This window comes from Nycticebus coucang, chromosome 9 (assembly GCF_027406575.1).
Source record: "Nycticebus coucang isolate mNycCou1 chromosome 9, mNycCou1.pri, whole genome shotgun sequence".
Lineage (NCBI taxonomy): Eukaryota > Metazoa > Chordata > Mammalia > Primates > Lorisidae > Nycticebus > Nycticebus coucang.
In genome coordinates this window covers 79,767,410-79,786,232 of record NC_069788.1, presented here as the reverse complement: position 1 = coordinate 79,786,232, position 18,823 = coordinate 79,767,410, and the positions used below count along the sequence as shown (strand labels likewise).

At 39.1% G+C, this 18,823-nt stretch overlaps 1 pseudogene; it reads left to right on the top strand.

Moving 5' to 3' along the window:
• Window positions 1-17,512: 17,512 nt before the first annotated feature.
• Window positions 17,513-18,110, top strand: LOC128594756 (transmembrane protein 126A-like; annotated as a pseudogene).
• Window positions 18,111-18,823: the final 713 nt, after the last annotated feature.

Genomic DNA, 18,823 nt, shown 5'->3' with positions numbered 1-18,823 from the left:
GATCCAGAGGAGGCAGGGCCTATCTGTTACATTATAATAGGAGTTAAGAAACTTGGACCTTGTCCTATAGACAAAGGGAAGACAGATCTAGGCAAGGAAGTGTATGTGTGTGTGTTTGTAAATGTTCAATCTTATTGCCAAAAACCTGCCCAAAGACAGCAAGCTTAGCCACTATGGAATATGACATGTTTGACTCCTCAGGAAAAGCTCAAGTTAATAAAAGGAAGAAATAACTCACCCAACAGCACTATACCTTCTGTCTGAAATGTTATCTAACTTCTGATTTTTTTGTGATGCTGATAGCAAGTGTAGAAATTACATTCAGGACTGAGCTTTACCTCTCTAATTGATTATAACAGTAAGAAAATGTAAGTTTACCTTAGCATTAACTTTAATATAACATTGTTTTAGATGTTCTAATAAAGGTTAAAATGTAGAAATGGTAAAATTACAAAATGATCATTTAAGTGGAAAAAACAAATATGACATAGCTTAAAAGAACTGAACACTTTCATCACATATATTTTCTTTATTGTATTTGTGAAACATCGTCCTGTATCTAACTTTAGGAAGAAGAACAGAAGAAACTTAGGAAAGTTAACTAGAGCCTGGGTGTAGTTGTCATAAGCATTGTCATTACCGTATTTTCTTGGAAAATGTTCTAATAAACGTAGTCTTTGGAAGTCAAAGGCATAACCGTTTTATTTATTTTTAATTAATTAATTAATTTTTGAAACAGAGTCTTACCTGGTCGCCCTAGGTAGAATGCTATGGCGTCACAGCTCACAGCAACCTCAAACTCTTGGGGTTAAGCGATTCTCTTGCCTCCGCCTCACAAGTAGCTGGGACTATAGATGCCCACCACTACGTCTGGCCATTTTTAGAGACTGAGTCTCGCTCTGGCTCTGGCTCAGGCTAGTCTCAAACTCCTGAGCTCAGACAATCTACTGCCTTTGCCTCCCAGAGTGCTAGGATTATAGGTGTGAGCCACTACGCCCCACCTGCATCTCCATTTTAGAATGGCAGTTAACCTTTCTCATCCGGTTGCAACAGAATTGTGCTGGACAATTTGGAATAAAGGTAATTTACAGCCTATACATCCCTAGGCCCAAGACCAGCAAACTATGGCTCACAATCCTATTTTTGTAAATAAACCTTTATTGAAACACAGTCATTCTCATTTTTTACAGATTCTTCACGGCTATGCTCACATCACAACAGCAAAGATGAGGCACAGCAAAGACTACACATGAAGCCAAAAAGTTGGATATTTTTGTTTATTTTCTTTTCACCTTTTGTGAGATTTCTGTGTTATTCCTTAAAATCATTATTTTTATATCTATATAATACTTCATCTATAGGCTGTGTAATAATTTATCAAAGAATTCTTAATTGCTACATATTTTCAATTGTTTTAGAAAAGCACTTCAAAAATACCTTTATATATCTATCTTTTTATATATTGTGGATTATTTCCTTAGACCAGGTTACCAGGAATGAAATTACCTAGAACAAATAATTGGAAAAATTGTTGAGCTGGATATCCAAAGCCAATCAGTTTCAAATCAGGTACCAATTTACGTGTAACATTTCTAGTTTTCAGTGAGTACTCTCAATGTTAACTTTTTATTCTAATTTAACAGAGGTGAAAAGGTATGTTATTATGTTGACTTGCATTTCTTTGACAATTAGAGGGTTTGAACAACTTTTCATGTTCTTTTTACATGTAGTTATCCATCCATGTAATGATATTTGTAGCCCTAAGTACCATTTTAGAAAATGAGTTGATGGCTGGGCATGGTGGCTTATGCCAGTAACCTTAGCACTCTGCGAGGCCAAGGCAGATGGAACTCCTGAGCTCAGGACTTGGAGACCAGCCTGAGCAAGGGCGAGACCCCATCTCTACTAAAAATAGAAAAACGGGCTGAGTGTTGTGGCTCACTCCTACAGTCCCAGCTACTTGGGAGGCTGAGGCAAGAGGATTGCTTGAGCCCAAGAGTTTGAGATTGCTGTGAGCTGTGATGCCACAGCACTATACCCAGTTCATATATTATTTCTCAGTCTTAATTCTAGCTCTTTTTAGGAAAATTCCAGAAATTGCACCTATATTCAACTTTGCTGATAGATTCTATGGGACAATGAAATGGATATCTGGAATTTTTTTTTTTTTTTTTTTTTTTTAAGGAACAGCAGTTCTAAAATAAGCCTAAACTTGTCCCCTAACTCTACCACTAGCTGCATTCATTTGAATTAAATGGCATTGTAAACAACCTTAAACATTTTCCAATCCATTTTTTCTGCCACCCACATACTCTCCCACTCTTTATTTTTTATTTATTTATTTTATTTATTTATTTTTTTATTGTTGGGGATTCATTGAGGGTACAATAAGCCAGGTTACACTGATTGCAATTGTTAGGTAAAGTCCCTCTTGCAATCATGTCTTGCCCCCATAAAGTGTGACACACACCAAGGCCCCACCCACCTCCCTCCATCCCTCTTCCTGTTCCCCCCCCATAACCATAATTGTCATTAATTGTCCTCATATCAAAATTGAGTACATAGGATTTATGCTTCTCCATTCTTGTGATGCTTTACTAAGAATAATGTCTTCCACGTCCATCCAGGTTAATAAGAAGGATGTAAAGTCTCCATTTTTTTTTAATGGCTGAATAGTATTCCATGGTATACATATACCACAGCTTGTTAATCCATTCGTGGGTTGGTGGGCATTTAGGCTGTTTCCACATTTTGGCGATTGTAAATTGAGCTGCAATAAACAGTCTAGTACAAGTGTCCTTATGATAAAAGGATTTCTTTCCTTCTGGGTAGATGCCCAGTAATGGGATTGCAGGATCAAATGGGAGGTCTAGCTTGAGTGCTTTGAGGTTTCTCCATACTTCCTTCCAGAAAGGCTGTACTAGTTTGCAGTCCCACCAGCAGTGTAAAAGTGTTCCCTTCTCTCCACATCCACACCAGCATCTGCAGTTTTGAGATTTTGTGATGTGGGCCATTCTCACTGGGGTTAGATGATATCTCAGGGTTGTTTTGATTTGCATTTCTCTAATATATAGAGATGATGAACATTTTTTCATGTGTTTGTTAGCCATTCGTCTGTCGTCTTTAGAGAAAGTTCTATTCATGTCTCTTGCCCATTGATATAAGGGATTGTTGGCTTTTTTCATGTGGATTATTTTGAGTTCTCTATAGATCCTAGTTATCAAGCTTTTGTCTGATTGAAAATATGCAAATATCCTTTCCCATTGTGTAGGTTGTCTCTTTGCTTTGGTTATTGTCTCCTTAGCTGTACAGAAGCTCTTCAGTTTAATGAAGTCCCATTTGTTTATTTTTGTTGTTGCAATTGCCATGGCGGTCTTCTTCATGAAGTCTTTCCCCAGGCCAATATCTTCCAGTGTTTTTCCTATGCTTTCTTGGAGGATTTTTATTGTTTCATACCTTAAATTTAAGTCCTTTATCCATCTTGAATCAATTTTTGTGAGTGGGGAAAGGTGTGGGTCCAGTTTCAGTCTTTTACATGTAGACATCTAGTTCTCCCAACACCATTTATTGAATAGGGAGTCTTTCCCCCAAGGTATGTTCTTGTTTGGTTTATAGAAGATTAGGTGGTTGTAAGATGTTAGTTTCATTTCTTGGTTTTCAATTCGATTCCAAGTGTCTATGTCTCTGTTTTTGTGCCAGTACCATGCTGTCTTGACCTCTATGGCTTTGTAGTACAGACTAAAATCTGGTATGTTGATGCCCCCAGCTTTATTTTTATTACTAAGAACTGCCTTAGCTATACGGGGTTTTTTTCTGGTTCCATACAAAATGCAGAATCATTTTTTCCAAATCTTGAAAGTACCATGTTGGTATTTTGATAGGAATGGCATTGAATAGGTAGATTGCTTTGGGAAGTATAGACATTTTAACAATGTTGATTCTTCCCATCCATGAGCATGGTATGTTCTTCCATTTGTTAATATCCTCTGCTACTTTCTTTCTGAGGATTTCATAGTTTTGTTTATAGAGGTCCTTCACCTCCTTCATTAGGTATATTCCTAGGTATTTCATTTTCTTTGAAACTATGGTGAAGGGAGTTGTGTCCTTAATTAGCTTCTCATCTTGACTGTTATTGGTGTATACAAAGGCTACTGACTTGTGGACATTGATTTTATATCCTGAAACATTACTGTAATTTTTGATGACTTCTAGGAGTCTTGTGGTTGAGTCTTTGGGGTTCTCTAAGTATAAGATCATGTCGTCAGCAAAGAGGGAGAGTTTGACCTCCTCTGCTCCCATTTGGATTCCCTTTATTTCCTTGTCTTGCCTAATTGTATTGGCTAGAACTTCCAGCTATGTTGAATAGTAAAGGTGACAGAGGACAACCTTGTCTGGTTCCAGTTCTAAGAGGAAAAGCTTTCAGTTTTACTCCATTCAGTAAAATATTGGCTGTGGGTTTGTCATAGTTAGCTTCAATCAGTTTTAGAAATGTGCCACCTATGCCTATACTCTTCAGTGTTCTAATTAGAAAAGGATGCTGGATTTTATCAAATGCTTTTTCTGCATCTATTGAGAGGATCATGTGATCTTTATTTTTGCCTCTGTTAATATGGTGGATAATGTTTATGGACTTGCGTATGTTAAACCAGGTTTGCATCCCTGGGATGAAGCCTACTTGATCATGATGAATGACTTTTTTGATGATAAGCTGTAATCTATTGGCTAGGATTTTGTTGAGAATTTTTGCATCTATATTCATGAGTGAGATTGGTCTGAAATTCTCCTTTTTGTTTGGGTCTTTTCCTGGTTTTGGTATCAGGGTGATGTTAGCTTCATAGAATGTGTTGGGGAAGATTCCTTCTTCCTCAATTTTTTGGAATAATTTCTGCAGTACAGGAATAAGCTCTTCCTTGAAGGTTTGATAGAATTCTGGAGTGAAGCCATCTGGACCAGGGCATTTTTCGGTTGGAAGATTTTTTATTGTTTCTTTGATCTCAGTGCTTGAAATTGGTCTGTTCAGGAGCTCTATTTCTTCCTGGCTGAGTCTAGGGAGAGGATGTGATTCCAAATATTGATCCATTTCCTTCACATTGTCAAATTTCTGGGCATAGAGTTTCTGGTAGTATTCAGAGATGATCTCTTGTATCTCTGTGGGATCAGTTGTTATTTCCCCTTTATCATTTCTGATTGAGGTTACTAGAGATTTTACTTTTCTATTCCTCATTAGTCTGGCCAATGGTTTATCTATTTTATTTATTTTTTCAAAAAACCAACTCCTTGTTTCATTAATTTTCTGAATGATTCTTTTGTTTTCAATTTCATTGATCTCTTATTTGATTTTGGATATTTCTTTTCTTCTACTGAGTTTAGCCTTAGATTGTTCTCCTTTTTCCAATTCCATAAGATGGCTTGTGAGATTGTTGATGCGCTCTTTTTCTGTTTTTCGAATGTAGGCATCTAAAGCGATGAATTTTCCTCTCAAAACTGCTTTTGCAGTATCCCACAGGTTTTGGTAGCTTGTGTCTTCATTGTTGTTATGTTCAAGGAAGCTAATGATTTACTGTTTTATTTCTTCCTGCACCCATCTGTTATTCAACAGAAGATTGTTTAATTTCCATGCCTTTGAGTGGGGTGGAGCGTTTTTGTTAGAGTTGAGTTCCAGCTTTAGTGCCTTATGGTCTAAGAAGATACAAGGTAAAATTTCAATTCTTTTGATTCTGTTGATATTTGTTTTGTGTCCCAGGATATGATCAATTTTGGAGAATGTTCCATGGGATGATGAGAAGAATGAATATTCTTTATCTTTGGGATGGAGTCTGCTATATGTGTCTATCAAGCACAGTTTTTCTAGGGTCTCATTTAAATCTCTTATATCTTTGTTTATTTTCTGTTTAGAGGATCTGTCCAGCTCTGTAAGAGGTGTGTTAAAGTCCCATGTAATTATGGTATTATCAGATATCATATTGCTCAGACTGAGTAAGGTCTGTTTCAAGAATCTGGGAGCATTTACATTGGGTGCATAAATATTTAGAATTGAAACATCTTCTTGTTGTATTTTTCCCTTGACCAATATAAAGTGACCATCTTTGTCTTTTTTGACTTTAGTTGCTTTAAATCCACATGAATCTGAAAATAAGATCACAACTCCTCTTTTCTTCTGAATGCCATTTGCCTGAAAAATTGTCTTCCAACCCTTGACTTGGAGCTTTAATTTGTCTTTTGAAGCCAGGTGTGTTTCTTGAAGACAGCAAATGGATGGCTTGTGTTTTTTAATCCAGTCAGCCAATTTATGTCTCTTCAGTGGGGAATTCAAGCCTTAACATTTATTGAGATAATTGATAAGTGTGGTAGTATTCTATTCGTCTTATTTTGTGAGAGTCCATTGCTTAGTTTTATCTTTTGCATCAGTGTGGAGGTTAGGTTCTGTCCTTTGATTTCTGAGTTCTTACTTTGCTGCTGATCCATTGTGGTGGTCAGTGTGCAGAACAGGTTGAAGTATTTCCTGTAGAGCTGGTCTTGTTGTGGCAAATTTCCTCAATGTTTGTATATCTGTAAATCATTTGATTTCTCCGTCGATTTTTCTCTCTTTTTTTTTTTTACTGTTGGGGATTCATTGAGTCTCCGTCAATTTTTAAGCTTAGCTTAGCAGGGTACAGAATTCTGGGCTGGAAATTGTTCTGTTTAAGTAGATTAAAGGTAGATGACCATTGTCTTCTTGCTTGGAGAGGTTCATTAGAGAAGTCTGTGGTCACTCTGATGGATTTGCCCCTGTAGGTCAACTGGCGCTTACTCCTGGCAGCTTGCAGAATCTTTTCTTTTATCTTGACTTTGGACAGGTTCATCACAATGTGTCTTGGAGAAGCTCGATTAGAGTTGAGGTGACCTGGGGTCCGATATCCCTCTGAAAGCAGTGTGTCAGAATGTTTGGTGATATTTGGGAAATTTTCTTTTCTAATATTCTCTAGTATGGCTTCCATTCCTCTGGGGCATTCTTCTTCCCCTTCTGGGATTCCTATAACTTGTATGTTGGAACGCTTCATAAAGTCCCATAATTCTGACAGTGAACGTTCTGCTTTCTCTCTCTTCTTTTCTGCGTCTTTTACTATCTGAGTTATCTCAAGAACTTTGTCTTCTACCTCTGAAATTCTTTCTTCTGCATGGTCTAACCTGTTGCTGATACTTTCCATTGCATCTTTAAGTTCCCTAATTGACTGTTTCAGTTCCTTCAGCTCTGCTATATCCTTTTTATATTCTTCATATCATTCATCTCTTATTTGATTCTGTTTTTGGATTTCCTTTTGGTTATTTTCCACTTTATTAGCAGTTTCCTTCATTGTTTCCATCATTTCTTACATTGTTTTCATCATGTGTATTGTAACTTCCCTTTCTGTCATTCCTAACATTTCTTTATGGGTGGAATCCTCTGCAGTAGCTACCTCATGGTCCCTTGGCGGGGTTGTTCTGGACTGGTTCTTCACGTTTCCTGGAGTTTTCTGCTGATTCTTCCTCATGAGTGATTTCTTTTATCTGTTTCCTTGCCCTAATTTTCCTTTCACTTCCTCTTGCTTTTGAAGTTCTCATGCCTGTGGACTAAGGGTTAGATGAGTCCTTTTGGTACAGGACCAGAAGGGTGAGAAGATTGAAGAGCAAGAAAGGGATGAAAGAAAGGAGGACTGAGTGAAAAGAAAAAAAAAATAGAGAAAGGAGAGGGGATGGGTAAAAGGAATATTGACAAAAAGAAGAGAGGCACAGAAAGAGGGAGACAGAGCAATATAGGTGTACAGTAGGGTACTCTGACACAACCTTAAAAAAACCCCACCTTCTGGGGGTGCCCAGTTGGGTGGTTCCCTTGAGGTCAGCAGCTCTTTGCTAACCTGATCAGACACAGTACCCCACCTCCACCAAGTAGAGAGGAAAGACAAAAATGCTATAAATCAAACCAAAACAAGCAAACAGAAAACTTTACGGGATAAAATTGGGTGAAAAACCAAATAATAGCGGTAGAAACACTAGCAAAAATGAAGTTCTAGTTATTGAAAAAGGCAGCAATGGGAAATTATAATTAAACTAGAAAAATTGAGAAAGAAAAAGGATCTGTATGGAAAAGGTTGAAATTAAAAAACAAAGCAACATGAACAACATCAAAATAAACAAAAAAAACAACCAAACCAAGAAAAAAAAAAAACACAACCAAAAACAAAGCAGTATGTATATGTTATTGAATATTGTCTGGGCAACACATGGTCTTCCGGGGTATCAGATGTTAATCACAGTTCTGATAGGACTGGAGGCTGTTGATTTCTCAAACCCCAGCAGGTAGACACCCTAAATCTCTCTTCAGCCCACTTAAAAGGCACTTTGAACTTGTTCACTTGCTGAGCAGAAGCTTTCCCAGGAAAGTGCTTATCGCTGGAATCACTGCTGAAGTGGCTATCCACTTACCCAGTGTGCCAAAAACAGTCTCACTCTGCCCCTTAGAGTTAGGGCTGCAAGGTGGCTCAGACCCCACCCTTAGGGTACTTGGTGGCTGGGTTACCAGCTCCCACCTGATTCTAGCTCTGCGACCTTGAGGGCGGAGCTTGCTGGGGCAGATCACTCACAATGGCTCCCTGTGACCCACAGCCAAACACTATTAGCTCCGTCTGGCTCAGCGACTCAGACTGGGGCCCTAGACAATGGCCAAAGTTCTCCGCACTCCCGCTCAGGCTCTCCCCAAGGCAGTTCAACTGAGTGCCAAGTCCAAAGACACCAAAATAGTTCACAGGTAAAGCCTTTCTGGTTTGCAGTCTCGCTGCTACTGAACTTACAGTTGCGGGCGGGTTTAGACAGATTGAACACACGCGACCACTTGCCGTTTTTCCACTGTTTTAGTCCTCCTCTTGGGGTCCAGAAGTCTCTCACTGACTCCCTATGTCCTCACAGGGGTGATGATAGGTAGATCCCACCAGCCAGAGATGCCTGGAGTCCTATCTCCCCAGACTCATGGTGCCCAGATGCAAGGAAGCTGTTACTCGGCCGCCATCTTGCTCCACCTCTTTATTTTTTATTTATTTTTTCTCCTGCTCTTTATTTTGGGGAGGAAATGTAAACTGTATAAAAACCGTACTTAAAACTCAGTAAAGCGCAGCTGCATACTTCACCCGTAGTGTGCCAGACTGTCATTCCTGCGTCGACCTTTCAACCAACCTGACTCCGTTTCCCTGCTTTCCCTCGGACTGAAGCCCACCGACAGGGTGGTCTGCGGCAGAGGTTGGTGGGTTACTTGTAATTATCTTATAGTTTTGAAAGAGAAAAACATAACTGTGAGTTCAACTGATGATTTTATTATCTGTTACATAAAACTTATTAACTGATATATAACTTATATTATATAACTTTATATAACTTATTTATTATAAGTTATATAAAATATTAAAGTGTTTTTATTTATTTTTGTTCATAAGTTTTTTGAGTGTGACACTTCTTGAAGCAATCTCCAGGATGAAGTCCAGGCTTCCTCTTGCATGTCTCACAGTAGAAAATGGTTTCCCTCCTTCCACCTTTCTCATTTCTTCTGCTGAAAACCATGTGTTCCTTTGCTGATTTTTTTGTTGTTGTTGTTTTGAATTATAGAATGCATCCTCCCAGTTAGCTTTTCCTCAGTGTCAGAAGATGATGGTCCTCCCTTCTTTCTTGAACTTCTGTTCCTCACATTGCTCACAACCTGGGTGATGAGACTTCTTCTGTAAGAAAGGTGTGTCTGCACTTTTTCTCCACTCTCCTTATCTCATGAATAAAGGATGTAGCTGTTCAAACTGCAATTCCCACCAGGCTGAATAATTTTTTCCACCATTTGTAGGACCACCTTATAAATCCATAGCATCCAATATTGATTAGTTCTGTTCACTCCTCCCATAAACTTTGTGTATTCTAAAATAAGTGTTGGTTTTTCAAATTGAACAGGCTGCTTTTTCCTATAACCAGCGATCAACTGTGTTTGAGGACCAAAGAACCTACTCAGCATTGTCACTGACCTCTTGTCATGACTAAGAGGTACATTATTTTCATACCACATGGATAGGCACATAATTCCTATTCCTGAAGTTTCTTCTTCTTCTCTTCTTTTTCCTTTTTAGAAGCAATATCTATTCCTCCTACATGTATTTTTACTTTATGCAATTCCTGAGCAAGTTGGGAGCTTGTGCAGAACCTGTCAGTGAAGATATGACACCCTGAACCACCTGTATGCATTTGCAAGACTTGTGTCAAATGAATCACTATTTGCGACATAAATGGCAAATCCGATTGAGTGAGACTTTCTGTTGTTGTGTTGCCATAATAAGAAATGTGAGAAAAAACATAAACATTTTCTGAATCAGACAGGCAAAAAATTCATAGGCCCCCACTTTGGAGGTTTGTTTGGATAGTAGCACTTGAATCGAATCCATCCTTTGAAACCTACTGTGCTCTCAAGGATAGCCACATTTCTTCCTGGTTTAAAAGTTCTTTCTATTTATTGTCAATCTACTCACCAACATTCTTCACTTTGCTCCCTTGGTTACGCACACTCCCTTGAGCTGTGACAGGAGGGACTAAAAGCAGCATCCAAAATACTTGGAAAAATAGAAATGAGAGAACACATCCTTGAAAAATGGGGTTTGGTCTAGCCATTCGTGGGTAAAATAGTCAACTAACTGGGCCTTCAAATTCAGAGCCATCTTCAGTATGAAACCAAAGAACACCTTCATTTCTTCTGACAAAATATCCTTCCACGAGTGCCTCATTGAGTACTTTGTTAGTGGAGTCACCCTCTGTATTTTTTCTGCTGCATACCTATTTGTCGTGGTCACAATTTTACCAATAGGATCATCTGAGGAAAAAAGTTGGAAATACTCAAGTTCGGATTTTGCCTCAGCACCTTGAAGAAAGGTGAATCCCTGTTGTGTGACAGCTGTGCAGGAACTTTACAAGATCACATCAGGATAAACCTTCCAGCTACTTGTTACAGGTTGTGTCTTATGGTCACTTTCTTCTTCATCACTAGCTTCAGAGTCACCGGAACTAATATCACCGCATACACTAACCTCTCCTTCTACCCCAGTGGCCTCAAAATTCCTGGTTGCAATATCCTCAAGTATACGCCCTCTGAAATTTTTCTACAAGCACAACAGAGTGAATATGATGCACAATAATTGTTCACAACACATGACCTGCCAACAAACAGAAAGAGTACAACCTGCCTGCCTTTGGCTACGGTCTGTACTACATGGAAAAGTGCTCCAACAGTGGAGCCGGTGAACAAACACACACAAACGTGTAGGACGTCGTCCAACAGTGCATCAGAACAGGAAGAGCACGGTGTCTGACGGGGGCCATCATAGGATCCGAAAACCGATATTTATTTAAAACACAGAAATACTGAAAAATGTCATTTATGGGTGGCGCCTGTGGCTCAGTGAGTAGGGCAATGGAGGGTGGTGGGTTTTAACCCGGCCCCAGCCGAACAGCAACAAAAAATAACCAGGCATTGTGGTGGGGGCCTGTAGTCCCAGCTACTCGGGAGGCTGAGGCAAGAGAATCACCTATGCCCAGGAGTTGGAGGTTGCTGTGAGCTGTGACGCCACAGCACTGTACACAGGGCAACAGAGTGAGGCTCTGTCTCTAAAAAATAAAAAGAAAAAAGTCATTTAATGTCATGTAAAAGATGCTGGTTTATTATTGAATATCAATAAGTATAACTGATGTAGAGGTTCTAAGAAATTAAGCCAAATGAAGCTGATTTATACTGCAGTATAGGTAAAATAATCAGATGTACTGTATCCATTCTAGTCAAGCAGACCTACTAGTCACCAAAGGGCAAGTGTAGTGGAATTACCAACAAGGGGAGGTTTTGTCAAGAAGAAGTACTTGCCTACACCTTTCCATGCGTCTATTTTTTATCTGTCTAGTCAAGTCGGTCTCTTCAGATGAGAAAACAGAGGCAAATTATTAAATGTTTGGTAACATAATGATTTGGGATCACGATGTGTCACCGAGTGTACCAATAGCCTGTTCTCCTCCCTGTCTGAGGAAAGGGGCAATGTGAGCTGTACACGGACGCGAATCTGCGACTCCAGCACAGAGTGCTTGGCACAGGCCTGGCCCCTGGTGGGCGCCCCGTACTTGTTCTTTCCCTAACGCTGCGCCGCCTGCCTGTTGCAATTCGGATTCTCCCTCCCCACCCCAGACGGGCTCTGCAGTGATTGAGGACTGGAGCCTCAGAAAGCATTTCAAACTCCCTGCAGTAGAGGCGACCCAGGGTTTTCCTCCGCAATGTTTGTGGGCAGGCGAGTCCTGCCGCAGGTCGCGGCCCCAGGGCGCGCCGGGCTCGAGCCGGAGCAAGGGCGAGCGCGGTCCCAGGGCCGGAGCAGTCGGATTGCCCGGGCCGTTACCGGTCCGTGCAGTCAGGGCCGCCTCCACGCTCCTCCATGGCTGTGAAGAGGAAACTGTGTTGCTTATGGACCTTAGGTCTGTGTCTGGTAGCCAGTAAATCGTCCAGAGTCCCAGCTTTCGATGACCCAGCGTTTATAGACGAATGTGTCAAGGCTCACAATGATCTTCGTAGAAAGGTCCAACCCCCTGCAGCCGACATGAAATACATGGTGAGAAAGCACCCGCCGGGCTCTTAGATCTCTGGTTCATCCTAAGGCACCTGGACGACATAGTTAATGGTCTTATTCACGCTATTTCAGTCTGGACTTGATGCATGCATTTTACTTACAAAATGACACTTTGGCTAGAAGGTAGTACTAGAAGTGAAGGAGAAAGGAAACCTGAAGCTGTGGTTGCCCAGGACTTAGTGCCAGGCAGCAGAAAGGATGCGTGGGGGTGAGGGCGGAAGGCGGGTGGGGTGGTGTTTGGAAGTTGTTTGGTTTTCTGGCACTAAGGTTTATACGCACAGGGTTGTTGATCCTCACTCCCCTCCCCTACTTTTTGACTAGCGCTTCCCATCCCGTGCAACTAAGATATTAGATATCAAAGAAATAGCACAGGTTAGAGATTCTCTTGTTTTCTTACTTATGTTTGTATCATGTGAACCCAAAGTTAAAACAACACTTATTGTGTTATGTTCATCTGGGGAAAAATAAAGCTCTACAAAGATGTGAATAATGAAATCAGTGCTTGAATAATATCAGACGATAAGGCAAAAGAGTGTTGTATTAAAGAATAAGCATAAAGAGCACTGGGTTATTAAAATAATCCATAGGATTTATAAAATTTTTAACAAATTCTTGACTGTGAATTGTATTACTGGAAATTTCTATTGCATTATAACTTTTTCTTGCTTGTAAAGACATCATTATGAATATAAATTTTTATATTTTAGTGCCACGTGGATGTAGGCGCATTGTAACTCATATCTATTCCAACTTTGTTCCTTTCTACCAACAGAAAATAAAATGGAATTATAAAATTCCAACTCAGCCACTAAAATAAGTTTAGAATTGTACTATTTGACTGTATGTGAAAATGGTATTTTGAGAGGAAAGGAGTTTCCAGTGCAGAAGTGCTAAAATATTTAAATATATTTATGATAATAAACATTGCAGAAGTGTTAAAATATTTTCATATATTTATGATAATAATTTTTTTTTTGGCCAGGGCGGGGTTTGAACCCACCACCTCCAGTGTATGGGGCTGGCACCCTACTCCTTTCAGCCACAGGCACCACCCATGATCATAAATATTTTAATACCTTAATCTTTTCGACAGGTTGGCAGGGTCCAGGGCATGAATGAACTAGAAATGAATTCTAAATTGAATTCATAAATGCTAATATTAGTAGTGATACTGGTGACATATCAATTTTATTGCATATTGTATGATAAAACTGTAATTGTGGGGTGATGTATAATAATTTTTTTTCATATTTATTTTATAGTATTAGCTACTTAAAAAAAGTAATAACAATATATTGTGGGGTTTATAATGAAGTAGAAGCAAAATATTCTATAATCAAAACACAAAGAATGAAGTGAGGGGTAAATAGAATTATTCTGTTGAAAACTCCTTATGTTGTTTATTAAAAGTTTATAATTGTTCCAGGTGGAACAGGAGAAGTTAAGAATGCACAATTTAGAATGCACTAAAAGATATAAAGAGAGACTAAAAATTCAACAAGTAGAATGTTAAAAATGTCCTTGATTCATTTTTGGAAGAAAGTCAGGAACAAGGAATAGAGGAACAAAGGACTGAGGGGATAAACAGAAAATAGCAAATGGCAGACTAAAAGTTCACCATGTTAGAATTATACTAAACACAAAAACTAAACAGTTTAGTTAAAAGCAGTAATTAAAATAGTTAAAAGCAGAGCTTATCAAACTGGATTAATTTTTTTTTTCCTTTTGCGGTTTTTGGCTGGTTATGGGTTTGAACCTGACACCTCCAGCATATGAGGCTAGCTCCCTACTCCTTTGAGCCACAGGTACCACCCTGGATTAATGGTTTTTGTAACAGAAACAGGTCATACACAGGATCAAAGTAAAAGAAAGGAAAAATATATTATGCAAACTCTAAATAATTAAGGTAGAGTAGCTATATCTGACAAGGTAGATTTTCAGACATAAAGTATCACCAGAAATAAGAGGGGAGGCTGGAACCATGGTTAATGCCTGTAATCCTAACACTTTGGGTGGTTGAGGTGAGAGAATTGTTTGAGGCCAGAGGGGTTCAAGACCAACCTGGACAGTAGTGAGATGCCACCTCTACAAAAAAATTAAATGAAATAAAAAGGGACATTTTGGAATGACAAAAGGGCCAATTTGACAAAAATTACAAGAGTATTTAATGCAAATAAATATAACAACTTTTTTTTGAGACAGATTCTGACTTTGTCACCCAGGGTAGAGGGCTCTGGTGTCATAGCTCATGGCAACTTCAAACTCTTAAGCTCAAGCGAATCTCTTTGCCTGAGCCTCCCAAGTAGCTGGGACTACAGGTGCCTGGCTATTTTTAGAGACAGGGTGTCTCTGATGGTCAGGATGGTCTCCAGCCATGAGCTCAGACAATCCACCTGTAACGGTTTCTCAGAGTGCTAGGATTACAAGCATGAGTCATTGCGCCCAGCCTATAACAACATATTTTAATGTACAAAAGTTGGCAAAAGTAAAGAGAGACAAAACAGTCATAGAGATTTTAGCCTTAGTGAATGAGAGAACAAGTAGGTAAAAATACAGAAGATTTGAACAATATCAAATGATTTTACCTAATTGACAGTAAACACTATCCACCTTTGCAGAATACAAAGTGTGTGGGATGTAGCAAAAGTAGAGGTTAAAAGAATATGTATAGCTTTAAATGAATACTTTCGGAGAGAAGAAAAGTTAAAAATCAAGATCTGTGCTTCCAACGCAAGAAGCTAGGGACAAATGTAAATTAAACACAAGAAACGCAAAAGAAAAAAAGAAAGATGAACGGAATTTATTAGGAAAGAAAGTGGTATGATAGACAACAAAATAATGTCAAAGGTTGTTTTTGAAGTTATATATATATATTAATAAAATTGATAGACTAGCAGCAAAAAAAAAAAAAAAAAAATCAATGAAGGTCTACTACCCAGCAGTTAAAGGAGGCACACCTGGGCCTCCCAGCTGGCCAGGTCCGAAGTTCTTCCCTGGCTTCTCCGACGCCCACACCCAACACCGAGGGGCTGCCGGGCTAGCTGTGGTGGCCCGGTCAGTGTGCGCCTTCTCCCGGCGCCCACTATGTGGTGGGGGGCCCGTGAGTCTGGGCTCCCTGCGGGGCAAGGTGCTGCTCTTGGAGAACTGGGCGTCCTTCCGTACCCCCAAGAACAAGCTGCCGCGGCGCCTTGGGCCCCGAAGCCAGGTGGTGCTCGGCATCGCATGCAAATAGTATGCGCATCAGGAGAACACCAAGAAAGAATGCAGTCTGCATTCCCTCATGTACCCCCATCCAGCGGTGGGTTGCAGCCCAGCTTCACTCCTTCCAGAAAAAAAGTGCAAGGTGAATGGTGCCAAGGCGCACTCGCTCTTTGCCTTTCTGCGGAAAGCCGCTTGCACTCACGACTGACCCCAAGTTCATCACCTGGTCGCCGCCGTGCCACGACGACACTGCGTGGAACACTGAGAAGGTCCTAGTGGACCTGATGGTGTGCGCATGTGTGGGCATACACGTCGCTTTCCCATCCACTTGGAAGCCCTGCTGTCCTGGGGGTCCCTCCTACACTGGCTACCTGGCAGTGGCAGCGCTGCTGTCTGGGTGAGTTTGTCCGTGGTGGTGTGAGCTCTAAACCTGCGTGGAGCAGCACCCGATGACCAGAAAATCCCCCGAGATGGGAAGATGGGCGCTGCTTCTGTTCATCCCAGCTTCCCTCTGCCAGACCTGGCGAGTGTTCTAATAAAGTGCTGCGTGTGAGCAGGAAAAAAAAAAATCAACGAAACAAAACACCTCAGAAATGAATTTTAGGAATGGAAAAGGAAATATTACTTAACACAACCATCTAACATTCAATGGATAGAGGATATATGAAAAACTTTATACCAGTAAATTTGACAGCATAGACATAAATGGACGAATTTCTTGAAAAACAAAATTTTATAAAAATCGATATTGTATTTGTGATATTTTGCTTATTGAAAGATTACTAATGAATAAGTGCATAAAATTCATTAGTTTTAATATACATCGGTTTTTAAAATATATATACATCAGTGAAACTTCTATCTGTGAATGCCATGTTGTTTATCACAGTCTCATAAATGTTACATTCTATACTACAACGTTTATGAATATAAAATAACATATTAAATGGCTTGAATTTGATCTAATAAAATGTTACTGTTTTATATCCTTGATTTATGGTTTACATTTTTTTCCACTGTTGAATCTTATGTCTTGTACAAATTAAAAAATACTGGATTAGAGACTGATTTTGAAACCAACATAAAATTTTTAATAGGGATATTTAACTAATTCATGAGTGTAAATGCTCATAAGTACCTTCATCAATCTGAATACTCTTATACCAGTTCCATAAATTTAAATTATAATTTCAAATATTCTCACGCAGAAAATCCAGAGTTGGATGGCTTTACTGGTCAATTCTAAGGGAAAGACAATACTAATCTTATACAAATCCCATTACAAAATTGAAAATGGGAACCTTTTGGATTTTGGTTTATGAGTCCAGTTTTACAGTGATACCAAAACTAGGCAAAATGTTACAAGATTAGCAAATTACAGGCCAATGTAGATGTAAAAATCTTCAACAAAATAATAAATAACTAATTTAATCCAACAATCCAACAGTCTATATAAAGAATAATAAGAGATTTATCTTAGGAATGAAAAGCTGGATTATGATTTGAAAGTTAACTAACAGGATCAAGATCATAATTAGAAATATCATAAAGAGACATCAAGTGACGTGTCAACCAAAGATGACTGCATCCAGGAGAGTTGAACACAGGTAAGCCCGGGCTTAGCTGAGGAAAATCGGAGGCGTCAGCAGCTCCTGAGAGAAGGAGAGCATAAGATGGAAAGCTCAAGATGGAAAATCCATAAACCAGATGATACTAAGGAAAACCAAACACATTTCATTATCATAACCAGAAAAATTAACCAGCTTCCAGAAATAGAAAGGAATTTACTTGAACACAGATCAGTATATATTGGATTTAATGCTGCTATCTCTGAACTAATAGCAAACAGTCTTTTTCGACGCATGTTGACTGTGACAAAAGCTCATATTGCCGCTGGCTTACCAATGGCAGTGCTTCCATTTCTGACAACAAATATAGCTTACAGAAGTTTTGTAACTTTACATCTGACTACAGGTGAGACCTGTACTGTAACATGGAGTGTACTGACTGGTCTTGTTTTTGGTGGTCTGTATCTTGTTGTCTTGGTTACACCAGTGAATGATGGCCTAGCAGCCAGGTTATCAGTCAGTTGTGCTACCAGAGAAAGGAAACATCTTAACATACTGGATTTGAATTTCTAAACCTGTCTTTAGAAAGATGTTATTTCCCATTTTGCTCCAGACAGTGTTTACAGCATACCTTGAATCTAGACAATATAAACTACTTATAAAGTTCCTTCAATTACCTGAACCTGGCCTAGAAATTCACTGATTTTAAGCAAATGTGTACACACACAAAAAAAAATGGCAAACATAGAAAAAAAAGAAATATCACAAAGAGAAAATTCCCAAATCATGAAGAAACTGTGAGAAATCTTTAATTTAGGTTTCAAGGATTATAATTGTTGTTGATAATTTGCCACAATTAATAGGTTAAATGAGAAAAATATCATTTCAATAGATTCAGAAAAACTATTTGATAAAACTCAACCATAATTCATTTAAAAAGAACCCAGGAAACTATAAAAAGAAGAGAATTATTTCATTACTTTGCTATAATGTGTTGTTTCAATGAGCTATTACTGTATAAGAAACCATCTCCCAAAACTCAGCGACGTATAACAAGAGATAGTTTAAGTTCACACAGGAGTGTCTCTACTTCACAATATAGATCTGTAGATATCTTCACTGTGGCTTTTTTTGTTAAATTCATTTCTGATTTACTAGCTCTTCCAGAGTTTCAGAGTGGTACAGGGTTTCAACAATCTAACGTGAATGGGACAGAAGGTGGACTTAGAATATGCTGAACAAATATCTTGATTGAATCAGTCTATTGGTGTAATTTGTTGTTGTTGTTTGTTTATTGCTAAGTAGAGTTATCAGTCTTTCATTTAGGTGATCTTGTAGTTCAAGGTGGGGGCGGGGGCCTAAATGTTCTTAAAGTTGGAGAGGAGTAAACCACAGATAGGCTGGTTGCATTATCCC